The following is a 19,392-nucleotide window of genomic DNA, read 5'->3' on the forward strand; positions in this document are numbered from 1 at the left end:
GAACTGTACATTGTATCACTTGCCATAGAAAATTCATTACCCGTTTATTAGGGTCAAAAAGAAAATGACGATAATAGTTGAAACATCCTTGTACATCTCTTTCATGCTGAAAATACAGATGCTGGTGCTTTAATCTTTTAGTAAACCACTTCAAATGACGTGATACCTACAAAAGAGTTAAATAGTCAAAATGTACAAGTTTTGTGTTCTAGGTGAGAAATTTATACCAATAAAGGTTCCCATGAACATTAGAAAACAACATGTATTCCCTCTGGCTGTTAAACGCGTCAGGTAAATAATTTGAAATGTAGGTCTGTCAAATGAGAAAAGTTCAGTCATACATTTCGAAAACTTTTCTGAAGTAAAAATTATGTGTATCACAAAGACATCCAAAGAGTTATCATGTGAGAAAACCACTTGGGTGCATTATCATCAGGCTATTTTAAAGAAATTGAAGAATAAAACTAAAGTTTAATTTAAAGACAATAGACATCATGACTTACTTTAGTGACACGCAATGTGTTTAAAACTTTTTAAACATGTTTAAAACTGTAGATGTAATTATTTTACTGAGAAGTTTTAAGTGAAATGTATATTTGTTCTTTTACAGTACACATACTATCAGTACACATTGTCTAGATTAAAATGAAAACATTTCTTAAATAACAACAAAAAGTAACATATAAGATTTTGCTCATATTTAAAATTGCGCATACTCAGATTTGTGTGTGTGTGTGTGTGTGTGTGTGTTTTCTTTATCTATCTAATTCCAACCTTCTTTATCTATCTAATTTAGGTCCAATTCATAAAGAAATATCAGTGTCTTGCGTTACTCAGAGGATCGTTTGACTGCTTCTAATCCTTGCTCTAGATGATCATGGTTTTAGGTTTGAAAGATCTAAAAGCTTATTTGTTAAAACAAAAGTTATATCATTGTTTAATCATACTACTTTTTATCACCTTGTAAAGATACCCAGTGTGATTCTAAAAGTTTGTATTTATAAAAGGTTTGTATGAGACATCATAAAAGTCTAAATATTTAACTGTATGGTTGTTTATGTGGATGTTTATATGTAGATGTGTTGAGTGTTTGTGTTTGTGTGCGTGTGTGTTTGCATTTACAGTGTTTGTGTTGAGGGTTGAAAAATATATGAATGAAAAAATAAAACAAAACTAAGTAAAATGAAGTAAATTAAACAACGTTTTCCTACAGCGCAGACCATCTTATTAAAACAATCACCTTGGCCCTCCCTATTTATTTAAGTTTGTGGTTATCAACTTCTTTATCTATCTCATCTCATCCTGAGCATCAGTTTAAAGCCACATTCAAATAGATTATAAATTCATTATAAATACTCAATTCTCAACTTTGCACACTCGCAGGTGGGTGTCATAAAATAGATGCGATAGAGATGCTTTGATCACTGAACATCCTAGAAAGATGATCTGTTTTGATCAATGAACTTTTTACCTCACGTTCTAACAAAGTTTGTGATGCCAGATCTCCTCAAAACTCATTAGATTGCAAATGAGTTGAACCCCCAGAAACTTTAGATATTTTACAACGGACCTCTTGGTCAGATAAGGTCGGTTCATTGCTCATACGGCCAGACGCGCAGCGGCCTTTCTCATTTCGTCGCACTGCGTGAGACAAAATATTTACATTTTGTAAGATGTTGTAGAAAGTTTAGGCGTCTAATTACAGCTGAAAATCCAAAGATCCCGCTAAAACATTTAACTTCATTTCAATTTGTTCTCGCATATGTGTATTTTAACTGACATAGCACATTAGAAATTTTAAGATTTACAAAATCAAAGAGTAAAGGTCAAAGGTGTGAATAACTAAACTAAAATAAAATAAAACAACATTTTCCTGTGGTTTAAAGGGGAACGTTTAAAAGAAAACTTGTGTAACCTAATTTTTAAAGCGAAAAAAGTCTGGGGTATATAGCACGGCAGAAGTCTTAAGCTTGACAAAAATCAAAGGGTAAATAAAGGACTTATGACACTTAAATAAAATAAGACAAAACAAAACAAACAACATTTTTCCTGCGGGCATTTGTTTAGAAGAAAACTTGTGTAACCTTTAAAGTGAAAAGCTTTAGGTTGAATACTGCATGGTTTCATTAATTGAGAAACGCTAAAGATTTATTAAAAATAACCTAAAAACGCTACTTTGTTTAATTCTTTTAAATCTTCACGCTGGTCTCTCCTTACAGCGTTAGGGGGCGGTGATATAGGTGTGGCCTGACCGTAGTGCTCATAACCTCATTCTCAGTTTGACACAGAAGTGAGAGGTTATCTGACGGATGGTCAGGGCTTTTTCTTTAACTTTCTGTCAGTGTAGCTAATGATAGACTACAAGATAGATTTCGACAAGTATCGTATGCTGGTGTTTTAACGATCGCCGTAAGATACACATTTGTTTAACCTTTCTACCGTTGTGACAACTAGTTTTAAATTGTAATGTTACAAGACTTTTACAAGTATATCTTATACTTTTGTTTTAACGGTCTGATATTTTTATTTCACATCACGGTAAGATAAAACAATTCTATATTATTTAACTTTGTATCTGTTATAAACTCAAACGTTTTTTAAAAGTATGACATAGATTTTGATAAATATATACAGGTCCTTCTCAAAAAATTAGCATATTGTGATAAAGTTCATTATTTTCTGTAATGTACTGATAAACATTAGACTTTCATATATTTTAGATTCATTACACACAACTGAAGTAGTTCAAGCCTTTTATTGTTTTAATATTGATGATTTTGGCATATAGCTCATGAAAACCTCAAAAAATCTCAAAAAATTAGCATATCATGAAAAGGTTCTCTAAACGAGCTATTAACCTAATCATCTGAATCAACTAATTAACTCTAAACACCTGCAAAAGATTCCTGAGGCTTTTAAAAACTCCCAGCCTGGTTCATTACTCAAAACCGCAATCATGGGTAAGACTGCCGACCTGACTGCTGTCCAGAAAGCCATCATTGACACCCTCAAGCAAGAGGGTAAGACACAGAAAGAAATTTCTGAACGAATAGGCTGTTCCCAGAGTGCTATATCAAGGCACCTCAGTGGGAAGTCTGTGGGAAGGAAAAAGTGTGGCAGAAAACGCAGCACAATGAGAAGAGGTGACCGGACCCTGAGGAAGATTGTGGAGAAGGACCAATCCAGACCTTGGGGGACCTGCGGAAGCAGTGGACTGAGTCTGGAGTAGAAACATCCAGAGCCACCGTGTACAGGCGTGTGGAGGAAATGGGCTACAGGTGCCGCATTCCCCAGGTCAAGCCACTTTTGAACCAGAAACAGCGGCAGAAGCGCCTGACCTGGGCTACAGAGAAGCAGCACTGGACTGTTGCTCAGTGGTCCAAAGTACTTTTTTCGGATGAAAGCAAATTTTGCATGTCATTCGGAAATCAAGGTGCCAGAGTCTGGAGGAAGACTGGGGAGAGGGAAATGCCAAAATGCCTGAAGTCCAGTGTCAAGTACCCACAGTCAGTGATGGTCTGGGGTGCCATGTCAGCTGCTGGTGTTGGTCCACTGTGTTTTATCAAGGGCAGGGTCAATGCAGCTAGCTATCAGGAGATTTTGGAGCACTTCATGCTTCTATCTGCTGAAAAGCTTTATGGAGATGAAGATTTCATTTTTCAGCACGACCTGGCACCTGCTCACAGTGCCAAAACCACTGGTAAATGGTTTACTGACCATGGTATTACTGTGCTCAATTGGCCTGCCAACTCTCCTGACCTGAACCCCATAGAGAATCTGTGGGATATTGTGAAGAGAAAGTTGAGAGACGCAAGACCCAACACTCTGGATGAGCTTAAGGCCGCTATCGAAGCATCCTGGGCCTCCATAACACCTCAGCAGTGCCACAGGCTGATTGCCTCCATGCCACGCCGCATTGAAGCAGTCATTTCTGCAAAAGGATTCCCGACCAAGTATTGAGTGCATAACTGAACATAATTATTTGAAGGTTGACTTTTTTTGTATTAAAAACACTTTTCTTTTATTGGTCGGATTAAATATGCTAATTTTTTGAGATAGGAATTTTGGGTTTTCATGAGCTGTATGCCAAAATCATCAATATTAAAACAATAAAAGGCTTGAACTACTTCAGTTGTGTGTAATGAATCTAAAATATATGAAAGTCTAATGTTTATCAGTACATTACAGAAAATAATGAACTTTATCACAATATGCTAATTTTTTGAGAAGGACCTGTATTATTGTTTTAACTAACGCGTCCGATGCTTTTTTGTTATAGATAAACGAACGCGCTCACCTCTTCTTCTTTTTAACTTTGTCAAACTAACTAGTTTTAAAGGATTAGTTCACTTTTAAAAAAAACTTTTGCTGATAATTTACTCACCCCCATGTCATCCAAGATGTCCATGTCTTTCTTTCTTCAGTCGAAAAGAAATTAAGGTTTTTGATGAAAACATTTCTCCTTGTGAATGGTTTAAATTCTGCTGTTAAACAAACTCGTGTGTTAGAATATTTACATCGTAAATCTATTTCCTGTGCCCTAATTCAAGAGACACATTTAAAGCAATCCGACGTGGCACGTTTCCACAATAAGTATTACAAATTAGCAGCTTTTTTCTGCGCTCAAAATAAAACTAAGGGGGTGCTTATCCTTGTTAACCGGAAGTTAAATTTAACAATTGAACACCTTGGTAGTGATGAGAAGGATAGATTTGTTTTTATCCGATGCAAAATATATAATAATAGGTTAGCCTTGGTCTCTATTTATGGTCCCAATGAGACAGACAGTGCATTCCTTTCACAGATTTCCAAAACTCTGCTTGAGCAGATTGATTGCCCTCTAGTGGTGGGTGGGGATTTTAATGCTGTCATAAATCCTGCTTTAGATAAATCTCAATCTGATACAACAGCTAATCCATCCTCTAAATTACTGAATAAATTTATCACTGAGCTTAACGTAATCGATCTTTGGAGAATTCAGAATACTAAATCTAAGGACTTCACTTTGTTCTCTAATAGACACAAGACTTTCTCTAGGATAGACTACATATTTCTTAGCCCATCTTTAATTTCGTCTGATTCCTCCATCTCTATATTACCAATTTTATTATCTGATCATTCTGCTGTGTTGTGCAGTGTTCCTCTTTCCGATGTTAAAGCCAAGTCCCCTATATGGCGCTCTAACATATCATTATTAAGTAATCAGACTTTCATTACTTCTTTAAAAGAATATATTAAGGAGTTTCTTGAAATTAATATGCCCTCTGGTGTGGATCCTCAAAAACTGTGGGAGACGACTAAGTGTGCTATATGAGGTTTCTGTATATCTTTCTCTTCTACTCTTGCCAAAGCGAAAACCCGCCAGTTTACACAATTAGAAAATAAAATCCAATCATTACAAAACCTACAAAAACAACATTTTACGGAGCAGCAGGCTACACAGTTGTCCTCTTTAAAAGAAGAATATGATTTGCTTTCACAATCAAAGGCGGAATTTATTTTACATAGGACTAGGCAAAAATATTATTTTGAATCGGAGACACCTAGTCATTTATTGGCTCTTAGGTTGAAAGAATGCGAGTCTAAGGCATATATTAGCGCAATAAAATCATCGGATGATCAGGTCACCACAAACCCTGTGGCAATTAATGAAATATTTAAATGTTTCTACACAAATCTATATAAAGCCGAAACAGATTTTGATGAACCAGTTTGTAAGCAGTATTTAGATAAATTGGAACTGCCTCGGATCTCACAGATGGATAAAGAATCTTTGGAGGCCCCATTAAGTTTGGAGGAACTCCATGTCTCTTTAAAAAGCCTTCAAAAGGGCAAATCACCGGGCCTAGATGGTCTCCCCCCGGAATTATATTTAGAAATTTGGGATTTGGTAGGGACACTTATGCTTAATTCATTCAATTTTGCAATTGAACATGCGGTATTTCATAGAGATCAAAAAACACTGATTTCATTACTTCTTAAAAAAGGGAAAGATCCATTAGATTGTTCCAACTACAGACCAATTTCGCTTATCTCATGTGATCTAATTTATGCTAAAGTTTTTGCTTCTCGTATGGAGAAGGTAATTCATAGTCTGATCAAGGAGGACCAAACTGGTTTCATCAAGGGACGCAATGCATCTGACAATATGCGTCGACTCCTTCATATTCTTGACTTTGCGGACTCCCACCCAACCCCTTGTGCAGTCTTTTCACTTGATGTAGAAAAAGCCTTTGACAGGCTAGAGTGGAATTATATGTGGGCAGTTTTGCAATGTTTCGGCTTCGGTGAACACTTCATTTCTATGATTAAGACATTATACCACTCACCTGCAGCATCAGTCATAACTGGTAATATTATTTCCCGCCCATTCCCTTTACAGCGGGGAACGAGGCAGGGCTGTCCGCTTTCCCCCTTATTGTTTTGTCTATCTCTTGAACCCTTAGCACAAGCCATCAGGAAATCTGGAATATCGATTAATATTCGTGATCATAATCATAGTATTTCGTTATACGCTGATGATATTATTCTATATTTAGACCACTTTGATATTTCAGTCTCTAATATAATTAAGGAATTTGATAATTTTAGTAGCTTATCAGGATATAAAATAAATTGGAGCAAATCTGCTTTAATGCCAATTAACAATATTAAAGTTAATTCTTCTATTCCCTCATCCATCCCTATTAAGGAATCTTTCACCTATCTGGGCATTACCATATATAAAAACATTCATAAGATTGCCAGGGGCAATTTTAATAATATTTTAGTTAAGGTCAAGAATGACATTCAAAGATGGAAGAATCTTAACGTTTCCCTCCAAGGAAGAATCTCCACTGTTAAGATGAATTTGTTACCTCGATTTAAGTTTTTTTTCTCTATGCTACCGCTTTCTCCCCCTCCAGGTTACTTTAAGGAGATCAACTCCATAATTACGAAATTTGTCTGGAATGATAAATGCCCCAGAATTAAACTTACCACATTACAACATCCTAATAGCGCAGGAGGACTGGCTGTACCAAATTTTGAACTGTATTATTGGTCGTTCCAGCTTAAAGCTCTTCATACTTGGGTTGATCCTCAATCTACAGTTTCTTGGAGAGTGATTGAAGCTGACAAGGTTAAACCAAATAGACTCCAAGATATTTTATTTACTGGCACAGGGAAAAAAGGGGATAATTATAAATTTGGTCCGGTTGTGGCCAACTCTATTAAAATCTGGAAAACGGTTGAACGTCTGATAGGAGGACCCTTTAAATTTTGTAATAGTACACCTTTATGGCACAATTTTAATTTTGTATGCGGAAATCGCCCATTTGTCCAACCCTCTTGGTCTTCTTTAGGTGTTGTAACGAGTCGGCTGCCTCCCCCTTTCTATCATCACCACCCCGTCCCGTATTCGCCGCCCTTCACCAGGCTCCCGACGGGAGTGGGTGTGCGAGAGAGGAGGGGCGCTGAATAGCCACGGCTGGCGGCGTGTGATGAGGCGCACCTGATGTGACTGGAGCCTCATCACCGCCGCTGCTTAAATGCCGAGCGCGCCTCTCCTCGAGAGACCGGTCTCTTCCCCGTGCATGCACGCTGGTGTCCTCGTGGGTTCAGGAAGGGTGCGTCGAGGAGGACTGCCGCACCCGTGAGATGGCTGACGGGCCAGGATGCCGGGCTGTCGAATCCCCCAGAAGCGCCGGGAACCCAGGAGTTGTAGAAGCCGCGCAGGAGACGCCGCCACCACTCGCTCCCGGCCCCGAGAGGGGAGCGCGTGCGGCCACCGGACTCCGCCCCTTCCCTGGACCCTTCCCTTCTGAACACTACCCTCCTGCACAAGCCCCGCAGTACAACGAGGACACCAGATTCCCCGTTTATTTGGACACTTTTCCCCCTTTGGACACTTTTTTTTACCTTTTATTGTTTAATAAAAACCTCTCCGAGGCTTGACGCCACACCCACTGTCTGTCGTTTGCTCCTCCCGCCACAGTGTAAACACGTACGGTGATATATATGATAACCAAGGCCTATGTTCATTTCAGACGTTAAGAACCAAATTTTGTCTACCAGCATCCGCATATTTTGTCTTTCTTCAATTACGTTCCGCTCTCAAAGCGTATGGCGTTCCTTGGTCTTCTCCCATTTCCTCTCATCCTATGCGGGACTGGATTGCACCATCTGCTGGTCGGCCATCTGCTTCCTTAATATATAATAAGATTCTTGACTGCAGTATAAAACCTCTTTCTATTAAAACTATTTGGAATAGGGAATTATCTGACCTTAATTTATCTGTCGACTGGGAGAGGGTGCGGTCTAATCTCAGTTTAACATCTAAAAATCTGGCCCATCCTTTTATTCACTTCAAAGTCATTCATAGAGCATACATAACTCCTTACAAAAGATTCTAAATGAAACTACAATCAAATTTCAACTGCCATACATGTAATACTACATCATCAGGTACTTTTCTGCATATGTTTTGGGAATGTCCTATCATTATCAGTCTATGGACACATGTAAACCTGGTTTTATCATCCTTACTGCAAATTGATTGGTCAGTTAACCCAAGTTAGTGTCTTCTTAATGATGATTCTGGTCTCTGTATAAGTTCGATGCAAAAGAGAATGTTGTTTGCTGGCTTTACAGCTGCGAAGAAGACCATAATACAGGACTGGTTTACACTGCATGTGTGGGAAAACATATTGGATCCGTAGCCTCCTGCAAATAGTCTCTTGTGAATGTACAACTGTATGAATCAATGGGGCCAAGCCTTCTACCATTGATGCTTGGCAGTGCTTTCTCTTTGAAATACGTGACTGTATGGAGGAGTGACTTCTGTGGGTTTCTTTTTTCTGTCCTTCCTTTTCTCCCTCCTTTTGACTGGACTTTGAGATGTTAAGTATGTGTCTGTTGTTTTATTTTATTATTTAATTTTTGTTTTTATATATATATATATATATATATATATATATATATATATATATATATATATATATATATATATATATATATATATATATATATATTAGGGATGCACCGAATCCAGGATTCGGATTTGGATTCGGCCGAATCCTGGGCTTTTTGACGGGGTTCGGTTTCGGCCGAACCTTAGATTTATTTTCCACCGAAACCGAACCCTAGACTTGCACTACGACGTCACACGGCCGTTGATTACGTGAAGGTGTTTACATAGGACCCGTTCAAATGTAGTAGGCTGCAAGAATCTGAAAATGGAACTCGTAAGCAAAAAAAGTTTTGTTTGGCAGTACTTTCAACCAAAAGAAGGCGATTCAAGTCGAGCTTTATGTTCAATTTGCAATGCCAATTTGTCTCGTGGTGGCAAGGACCCTAAGCAGTACACAACATCGCCGATGTTAAAACTAAGGATGCGAGTAGGATTCGGTATTCGGTTTCGGATTCGGCCGAATCTTAAACAGTGGATTCGGTATTCGGCCGAACCCCAAAAATCTGGATTCGGTGCATCCCTAATATATATATATATATATATATATATATATATATATATATATATAAAATATTTGTTCACAAGACTATTGAGAACTGGATCTTGTAGCCTAGAATTTTTGCTTCAAAATTATGTGAAAATCATCTTGTTTATTTGCTCACAGAAAACAATACATTGATTTAAATTTTTAAAGACATGTTTTGTGATTGAAAGCCAATATGCGAGGGAGTGGTAATGGCCTTGGATATTAAGTGATTCTCACCTGAGAGACAAAGGGCCCTCCTCTAAAGGCTGCTAATGGGCCATCAGTGTGACTGTGACTTTGAGGCATAAGAGAGAATGTGAGGAGATTGAAAAAATGGGTTTTTAAAATTATTTGTATTTTATTTACAACAAAACATACATAATGAAGGTCAAAAGACACATTATTGTGCACACTGATCTAACCACAGAGATGTGGAGAGACTTTGACTCATTCCTGCAGCAGATTCTGTTCAACAAGTGAAACAAATAAATCATACCTGATATTTACGTGTTATTTAAGTGTTTCTGCTACTTTCCATGGATTCAAGAAGAAAAAAACATAATCAGTAGTCATAATCAGATGTTGGTGCAGCGCTCTCAGAGGAAAACAGTTGGAAGAGACTGAAAGTCAGCAGGATTCATAATCTGTGGTGCAGGTGTCTGCTTCAATAAAATACAAATAACCAAAAAAAAGAAAAAACATTTGTGATCATGTTTATATCAGGAGCATCTGTGTATATATATATATGTATGTATATATATATATATATATATATATATATATATATATATATATATATATATATATATATATATATATATATATATATATATATATATATATATAGGTTTTGTAGCCATAGATTCATGCATGCTTTGTATTATCGTAAAAAAAAGACATTTTATTTTTGAGAAACTAATTATTATTGTTTAGCACGCTATTAAAATCTATTTTTGAACAGAGTAGGCTATTAATCATAAACATGTTCTAAACATACTTAGACTCGTAGCATTCATCATGTTACAATGTACTCTCATATTACTTTCATTGTTTTATATAGAGCAAGAAAACATCACCGCGCCGTAAGAAATTTAAATACAATGAATTGCCCATCATATTCAAAATGTTTTACTGGATTTCAAACATTTTAGTCAGGAATTATAGTTTGGGGAAAACCCAACTATGATTTTGTAGTCATATAGCCATCCTGAACATCATGTATGATTTTATAGTATAAAAGATATGATTCTGCAGTCATAGACTCGTGCATACTTTGTACTATAAAAGGATGAACTTTGCACTATAAAAAATATATTTTGTATCTGATAACTAATTGTTATCGTTTAGCACGCTATTAAAATATATTTGTGAACAGATTATTAATAATAAACATGGTCTAAACTTTCTTAGATGTATAGCATTCATCGTGTTGTAGTTTGGGAACAACCCAACTAGTAATGTGTTCAAGTTTATGTCACAATAACACGTTAACTAATGCAAAACATAAACATTACTTACTCATCAGATCAATCTTCTCTACTTGATGAACTCTTGCTCTTATTTTGAGAGAAAAGACTAGAAGATCTCAACTGAAACAGCAGGTGATGGAAAACTTGTCATGACAGCACAACACGTGATGTCATCATTAATTAAAGTCAGCATGAAATTACCATTCACAAACCGTAATGTGACATATTATGGACAACAGAAAATGATACAGTTAAATTTAATTTTGTCATCCGTTTTCATTATTGAATACTTGTTTAATGTCAATATGAGATAATACATTATTATTGATTAGTGCACCGAAAGCCCACTGTACTCCAGTTTGAGCATTAGAAAAATGTAAGGGGAACCCCAGGGCTATGTCTTCAGGTCATTTGCTTGGTAAATGTGAGGCTGTGTGATCGTGTTGGGAATTTGCTGTGTGTGACCTTGTCTTCTTCCTATTCCCCTTCACATCATGCAGAGCTGTGTTGTGTCGCTGATTAATAATTCTTATGAAAAAGGAACGTCTTGGTTACGTATGTAACCCTCGTTCCCTGAAGGGAACATCACGTCGGGTGACCGACGAATTGGGATCTTGCTTAGAGAGCCCAATCCACTTCGAGTGTAACTAAACGAGCTAATGCACATTGGCATGCGATTATTGCATCCAGCTGTCGCTGATCACTGAAGGGAACATCACGTCGGGTGACCGACAAATTGGGATCTCGCTTAGAGAGACCAATCCACTTCGAGTTTAACTAAATGAGCTAATGCACATTGGCATGCGATTATTGCATCCAGCTGTCGCTGATCACAGCGTGAGTATAAGTAGGCAGCAGGTGCAGCGCATATTCAGGTTTTCGCTGAGGAGCCGAGCCGGTTACCTTGCTGGTCAGCGGTGGTACAGCAGCCGTGGCGACGGGACGTGAGGTTACATACGTAACCGAGGCGTTCCCTATCAGTCGGTCACTCCGAGTCACATTGGGTGACCGACGAATTGGGATCCCTACCAAAGGGCCACAGATACTGCCCCTTCCAGTGTCCTGTGGAAGCCTCCTGCGCCCCTGATTTTTGGAGCAGGTCAGGGCTTACCACAAGAAGCCCAATTAATGTTGCTATGGCACTACCCACTCAGTAAGACTGGATAACACTGGGAAACGTACCCGTTCACTTTGAACCAGAACGCTGCGGAAGCCCACCCTTCCCGAAGGAGGTTCAGAAGCACTTACACATATGAACAACCGTTTAGGTGCATATGGAAGATTAGAGGTAATTGTAGCTTCTTGGATAATGGCATAATGTCTCTGAGGCTATACCGTGGACTTTACACATATGAGATCCACTTAGGTCTCTACATATGGACCCCAGCCCAGGATTCATCGAGTGAGGGCCTGGCGCCAGACGGTCCTCCACGTCTGGCTGCCAAGAGGATGGAGGAGCTCAACAGGGTCTACAGTACGGACTCTCTGGAGCAGTTTTAGCAAGCCGACCCGAAACCGGAGCCTCTCAGTGCTTCTACACGTTTGACCGGTTCCACACGAAGTATATAGAATCTACCGAACGTGTTAGGGGTCGCCCAGCCTGCAGCTCTACAAATATCTGCCAGCGAGGCGCCACGAGCCAGCGCCCAGGAGGATGAAACACTTCTAGTAGAGTGAGCTCTCAAACTGAACGGGCAGGGCACACCCTGTGCTTGATAAGCGTCCACTATCCAGTGGGCCATCCTCTGCTTAGAGACGGTATTCCCCTTCTGCCGGCCTCCGTGACAGACAAAGAGCTGGTCTGAGGTCCTGAAGCTTCGCGTCCTGTCCACTTAGCATCTCAATGCTCGGACGGGACAAAGCAAAGCTAGGGCTGGGTCTGCCTCCTCCGAGGGCAGCGCTTGCAGGTTCACTACCTGGTCCCTGAAGGGAGTAGTGGGAACCTTGGGCACGTAGCCAGACCGGGGCCTCAGGATTATCCGGGCCGGCCCAAACTCTAGGCACGAATCGTCGGCCGAAAATGCATGCAGGTCCCCTACCCTCTTGATGGAGGCCAATGCAAGCAGGAGCAGAGTCTTCATTGAAAGAAACTTCAGCTCAACTGTCTGCAAAGGCTCAAATGGGCCCTGCTGTAGTGCTCTGAGCACTAGAGACAGGTCCCAAGAGGGTATAGAGGGGGGCCGTGGAGAATATAACCTTCTTGCCCCCTTAAAGGATTAGTTCACTTTTAAAAAAACTTTTGCTGATAATTTACTCACCCCCATATCATCCAAGATGTCCATGTCTTTCTTTCTTCAGTCGAAAAGAAATTAAGGTTTTTGATGAAAACATTTCTCCATAAAAATGGACTTCATTGGGACCCAAACGGTTCAAGGTCCAAATGACAGTTTCAGTGCAGCTTCAAAGGGCTTTAAACGATACCAGACGATGAATAAGGGTGTTATCTAGCGAAACGATCTGTCATTTCAAAAATAAATTTAAAAAAAAAAAAGTTTAAGTTTTATAAGCACAAATGCTCGCCTTGCTGTGTAATCTTGCTGTGATGCGTGTTCATGACGTCACGTAATACGCAATGACGTTGAAAAGGTCACGGTTGACTTAAGCAGAAGTACCGAGTCAGTGTTTACAAATGTGCGGAAGGAGGACCATATACACATATTCAAATGTCTTTGTGTCAGTTTATCGTTTAAAATGCCCATTTCGTGTGCGTATCCTGGGTGTTTTAATATTAAAAAGCCTACTGACTCGGTACTTCCGCCTACCTCAACCGTGACCTTTTCTACGTAATTGCGTATTACGTGACGTCACGAACGCGCATCACAGAACAGAGCAAGGCGAGCATTTGTGCTTATAAAACTTAAACTTTTTTATTTATTTTTGAAATGACCGATCGTTTCGCTAGATAACACCCTTATTCATCGTCTGGTATCGTTTAAAGCCCTTTGAAGCTGCACTGAAACTGTCATTTGGACCTTGAACCGTTTGGGTCCCAAAGAAGTCCATTTTATGGAGAAATGTTTTCATCAAAAACCTTAATTTCTTTTCGACTGAAGAAAGAAAGACATGGACATCTTGGATGACATGGGGGTGAGTAAATTATCAGCAAAAGTTTTTTTAAAAGTGAACTAATCCTTTAAGGAACCTGATGACCAAGTCATGCTTCCCTACCGACTTCCCTTCCGCGGGGTCGTGGTTAGCAGCAATCTCAGCCACATAGACTTTAAGGGTGGAGGGAGACAGCCTTCGCTCCAACCCCTGCTGCAAAAAGGACAGCACGACTCTGATCGTACACTTCCGGGGGTCTTCTCGGTGAGAAGAACACCACTCGACAAACAGGTTCCACTTCAAGGCGTAAGCATGTCTCGTAGACGGCGCTCTCGCTGAAGTGATGGTGTCAACTACCTCTTGGGGTAGGTCACCTAGAACCTCCGCATCCCGTCCAGGGACCAGATATGAAGTTTCCAGAGGTCTTTTCCAGAGTCAGGAATCTGCCAAGGAGGGGCTGTCACGAGGAGCATCAGTTCTGGGAACCAAGTCCGAGCGGGTCAGTATGGTGCCACGAGCAGGACCTGCTCCTCGTCCTCCCTGATCTTGCACAGTGTCTGTGCGAGAAGGCTCACTGGGGGCAATGCATACTAACGAAGGCCCCGTGGCCAGCTGTGTGCCATGCCGAGTGTTCCCTCGGTCAGGGAGTAAAACAACTGACAATGAGAGGTCTCTAGAGATGCAAACAGGTCTACCTGAGCGGGTCCGAAACGTCTCCAAATCAGCTGGACCGTCTGGGGATGGAGTCTCCTCTCTCCGGGGAGCGCAGCTCGTGACAGCTTGTCGGTTGTCCGGTTGAGCAAGCCCGGAATGTGAATGGAAAGAAAGCGACCTCAGATGCTTCTGACTCCAGAGGAGGAGGTGGCGGGCGAGTTGTGACATGCAACGGGAGCGTAGACCACCTTGTCGGTTGATGTACGCAACGGTCACAGTGTTGTCCGTGTAGACCACATGGATCAAGGCCAGGCGTACTGCTAGCAACTCTAGGCAATTGATGTGCCAGTGCAGTTGGGGGCCTGTCCAAACACCCGACACTGTAAGCCCGTCGAATGTGGCGCCCCAGCCGGTGGTGGAGGCATCCGTGTAAACGACCTGTTCCAGGGGCACTCCCGCCCTGAGAAATGAAAGGTCTGACCACGGGGTAAGCATAAGCACTGCCGGTCAGGGCCCACGAGTACCTACAGGTCCGGGAGGGGAGCAATGGATTTCCACACCAGGTGTCAGTGGTTTTTGGACACAATTGCATCGCAACCGACCACTCCACCGGCGGGATATCCGTATACCCCCGCGCTGCCCCACCGTCAAGGGTGGTGAGGGAGGACGAGCCACCGGGATGGTTTCGGGCAGTGAAAGGTGCCGTGCACGACCCAGTGAGCTTATCATGCACCTCCGGGAAGAAAGGTGGGGCCCTGAGAAACCAATCATCCAACCTTGAGGGTTCGGGACGCGGTGGAGGTTTCCACTCGGGCCTGACCCTCTCGGCAGCCCGGGCAAGCATAGCCACCATTTCCAGATCCGAATCTGGAAATGTATCTCGGTATCTCCGGCCGGAAGGCGGCGGCGGTGCAGAATCATCATCTCCAGAAAGGTCTGGCTCACCCTCCGATGCAGCGATTGACATCCGATCGTCGGGGGGAGCACCAAAGGATACAAGCGGTACCCCATGAGAGGGTCCAGCCTGTTCCCTCGGCAGCTCCACAGGAAAGAGGAGCCCTAGGAGGTTGGTTCATCGGAGGGGAATTCCTCACCGTCACCGTAAGACCAGTCCGGCTACTGCCAGAAGTAGCCCCCCCCCTGCTGCTAGAGGGAGCTCTAGATCTAGGCAGAGGCACGGGCACCCCGCCCCTTTGCAGGAAATGGAGTCTTGTCCACAACTCCGCGACGGTCATTTTCCCGCAATGGGAGCATGACTCGTCCACGAAAGCCGCCTCAGTGTGGTTAATGGCCAGGCACGAGAGGCAGCGCAGGGGTAGACAATAAGGGAAATTTGTCTTTTGAAGTTCACTGGCCCAGGTCAACGGGTCAGGTATTGATCCCAATAATCACGAAAAAGAACTGTTTGCTTTAACAACATGAATAACATTTATTTTTTTTAAGGTAGGTTTAGTGCAAAGTGCAGCAAAACTGTGCAAAAACATGAAACAAGTGCAAATAAACCTATTGCATAGGATTCATTCTCCGTAGTCACACAGCAATTCATTATATTATGTTCATACCATAGGTTTCATACACGTTAACTTTTCTCTAACTTACTTGTCTGCATATGTGGGCATTGATCTGCAGAGCTCACAGTAAACCTCTTTTTTTTCTTGATCGTAGCCCAGCTAGGGGTGGGCGATATGGGAAAAATATCATATCACGATTTTTTTTTAGAAATATCACGATTCACGATTTTATGACGATTCTTTGTCATGTTGGTTTTACAAGTTGTCTGAGCATTACAGCCAAACTAGAAAGACAAAGCCTTTCAAGGTAACAAAAAACAAAAAAAAGACATGACAGATATTTAGGCCAAAGTGGGCGAAGATAAAAATCTTTGTCATCATTCTATCTTTCTTATTTTTTAATAAGAACAAAGATACAAATTACAAATACACATAATATACAAATAAAACAAACAGTGCTTTATTTTCAGGTACAATAGGTGTATTTAGCAGAGCATTCAATGAAATTGAATGAACAAATATAAAAATAAAACACTAGATAGACTGATTCCTAAAGCAACTGTATTAAAGTTTTTCAGTCAAGAATAGTGAGTGATTTTTCTCTGTGTTTTGTTGTTTTGTTAACGTTAAATGAATAGTTCCCCCAAAAATAAATATTCTGTCATCTGTCTGTCAATTCTGTCATAATGTTTTATTTTTATACCATCATTTACTCAAGTTGTTTTAAACCTGAATGAGTTTCTTTCTTCTGCTGAACATAAATGCTATTTTGAAGAAGGTGGAAAACCAAACAGTTGCTGGTCCTCAGTGACTTCCATAGGATTTTTCTTTCTTGCTATCAAAGTCAATGTGGACCAGCAACTGTTTGGTTACCCTCATTCTTCAAGATATCTTATTTTGGGTTCAGCACAAGAAATTAATAGAGGTTTGGGACAACATGTGAGTGAGTAAATAATGACAGAAATTAAATTTTAGGGTGAACTATCCCTTTAATGACAGTCGACAGCATGTTTAGTGTCCTGTCCCTTTAAGAGCTGCACGCATCTAATATACAGGCACGCATCCGTTTCTCTCTTAACTATTTACTTTCATTTTAGAGATAACCAACTGAGTCTGTATGTAAACCTTGTGTGTTTTGACAGTATTAGCGCAAAAAATAAGTTAGTTGAGTAATCAGGAGCTGTTAGACAGGCTTTTTAGCGCGCGTGCTTCAGGTGTATGTGCTCAGAAAAAGCGCAGACCAGCGCGCGAATGAAACATTTAACCAGCAAGGCTTGTGTGCAAATAATGTACTTTTGCGATCGCGAATAAGTGCAGTGTCCTGTCAGAGTAACTCTACTGCTGTATGTCGTGTTGTACAGTATATAGAGACGGAGGCACCAGAACTGTATTTGACAGAATGTGCGCTGTAGCACGATACTACAATATTTCTTCAAAAGCAGATCGTGGAGACATTTTTATCGTCCACAATCAAAAATTGTCATATCGCACACCCTAAGCCCAGCCAATTCCAGCGGTCTCGCCACTGGGGCTGAAACTTTCTCTGCCTTTTCTTTTCGTATTCCCTTTCGCTTTCCCTCAATTCCTCTGGTGATTTTCTCTTCCTTGCCTTCTCTTTTTTACCCGGCGTTTGGCCGGGTGATGTGGGTTTCAGAAACATGTAGCCTAGCTTAATAGTAGCTATAGGTAGGTGCTGAGCAGCAGTGTGCAGTTTGCGCGCGTAACCGCGGGAGCGAGCAAGGCGGTGCAGACGGAGCGTAAGGCTGTCAGGATCACGTAACGTGTTAGCGGTGGTTACCGAGATGATTAAACAGAAATCAAAACACAGAACCACAGGTAATTAATGTGAAATTAGACTTTTTTTAATCGAGGCATTATTTTTACTGGCCCCACCGGGCTAGTGGTTGGAGCGATCTGGTGGCCCTGACGGTTTTAAAAGTACGTCCGGGCCACCGGGCCAATTATATTGTCGACCCCAGCAGCGATCGTGACCATCACTTGGCGCCAGGTATCGACCGCATCCAGAAACACATTCCACCCATGAGATGCTCTTTCAGAATTCGCTCTTTTAGTGTGCTGAAGCGCACAGGGGAGAGTACAACCTGATGTGTGCAACCCACTCGACACGGAAGAACCACCGCCACTGAAGCACCGTACCGCCAGCACGAGAGCTTCTTTGAGAGCGTAGACTCAGTTCAGGCACTCGTCGCAGAAGGTCAGGAGCAGAACGTTAGAGCGCTCGGCTCCGAAGCGAAAAGCTGAATATGTGCTGCACCTGCTGCCTACTTATACTCACGTTGTGATGAGTGGCAGCTGGATGCAATAATTGCATGCCAATGTGCATTGGCTCGCTTAGTTACACTCGAAGTGGATTGGTCTCTCTAAGCGAGATCCCAATTCGTCGGTCACCCGACGTGACTCCGAGTGACCGACTGATAAGGAACTAATTATACAGATCTTAATACTCTTTTCATTGACACATTCATATATAAATGTCTACATGATTTTTTCATCTGAAAAAAACCCCAATACAAATGACAAACTTTCTTTCTTTTTTTCAGATAAATAGGTTCCATGCAGAGAAGCAGATGAAACAAGAGGAGCAAAGAAAGAAAGATATGGAGAGGCTTGCAGAATTGAGGAGAAAGATAGAAGAACATGTGCAGAGAGATAAAGAAAGATAAAATAAGACCTCAATACTATCTGTTTGTCTTTCCTTTTCCTGCAGTTCACATTAGCAAATGGTGTAAGAAAGCATGATTTAACAAGTTTATTTGTCATTGTTGTTAGAGCTGGTATGTTCAAGCTCTTTATTTTTGTTTATCAGTTCAAACTGTCTAACACACTTGCGCCATCAGTCAAAAATTTTAACAGAAGTTTCTTCCTGGGTTGTTTCACCACCTTGTATTACAGTGATGTAGTAAAAATTTAAATAATAGTAAATTTAGTAAATTTAGTAAAAATAATAAATAAATAATTGATTACTATGTATTATATGGGGTACATATGAATACAATTATTGAATAGTATTCATGAATTCTTAAACTGTTCCCTCGGTTTAACAAATTGTGCCCATGGATTAAGAAACTGTACCTATGAATTTCCAATCTGTGCGCTCAGATTTGATAAACCATACCTTCAGTTTTTTAATCCGTACTCACAAATTCATAATCCGCCTGCACGCTTTCGCAATCCATTCCCACGGGTTTGTAAACTGTACTCATGGATTTGTGGCTC

This window comes from Barbus barbus (genome assembly GCF_936440315.1).
Source record: "Barbus barbus genome assembly, chromosome: 11".
Taxonomy (NCBI): domain Eukaryota; kingdom Metazoa; phylum Chordata; class Actinopteri; order Cypriniformes; family Cyprinidae; genus Barbus; species Barbus barbus.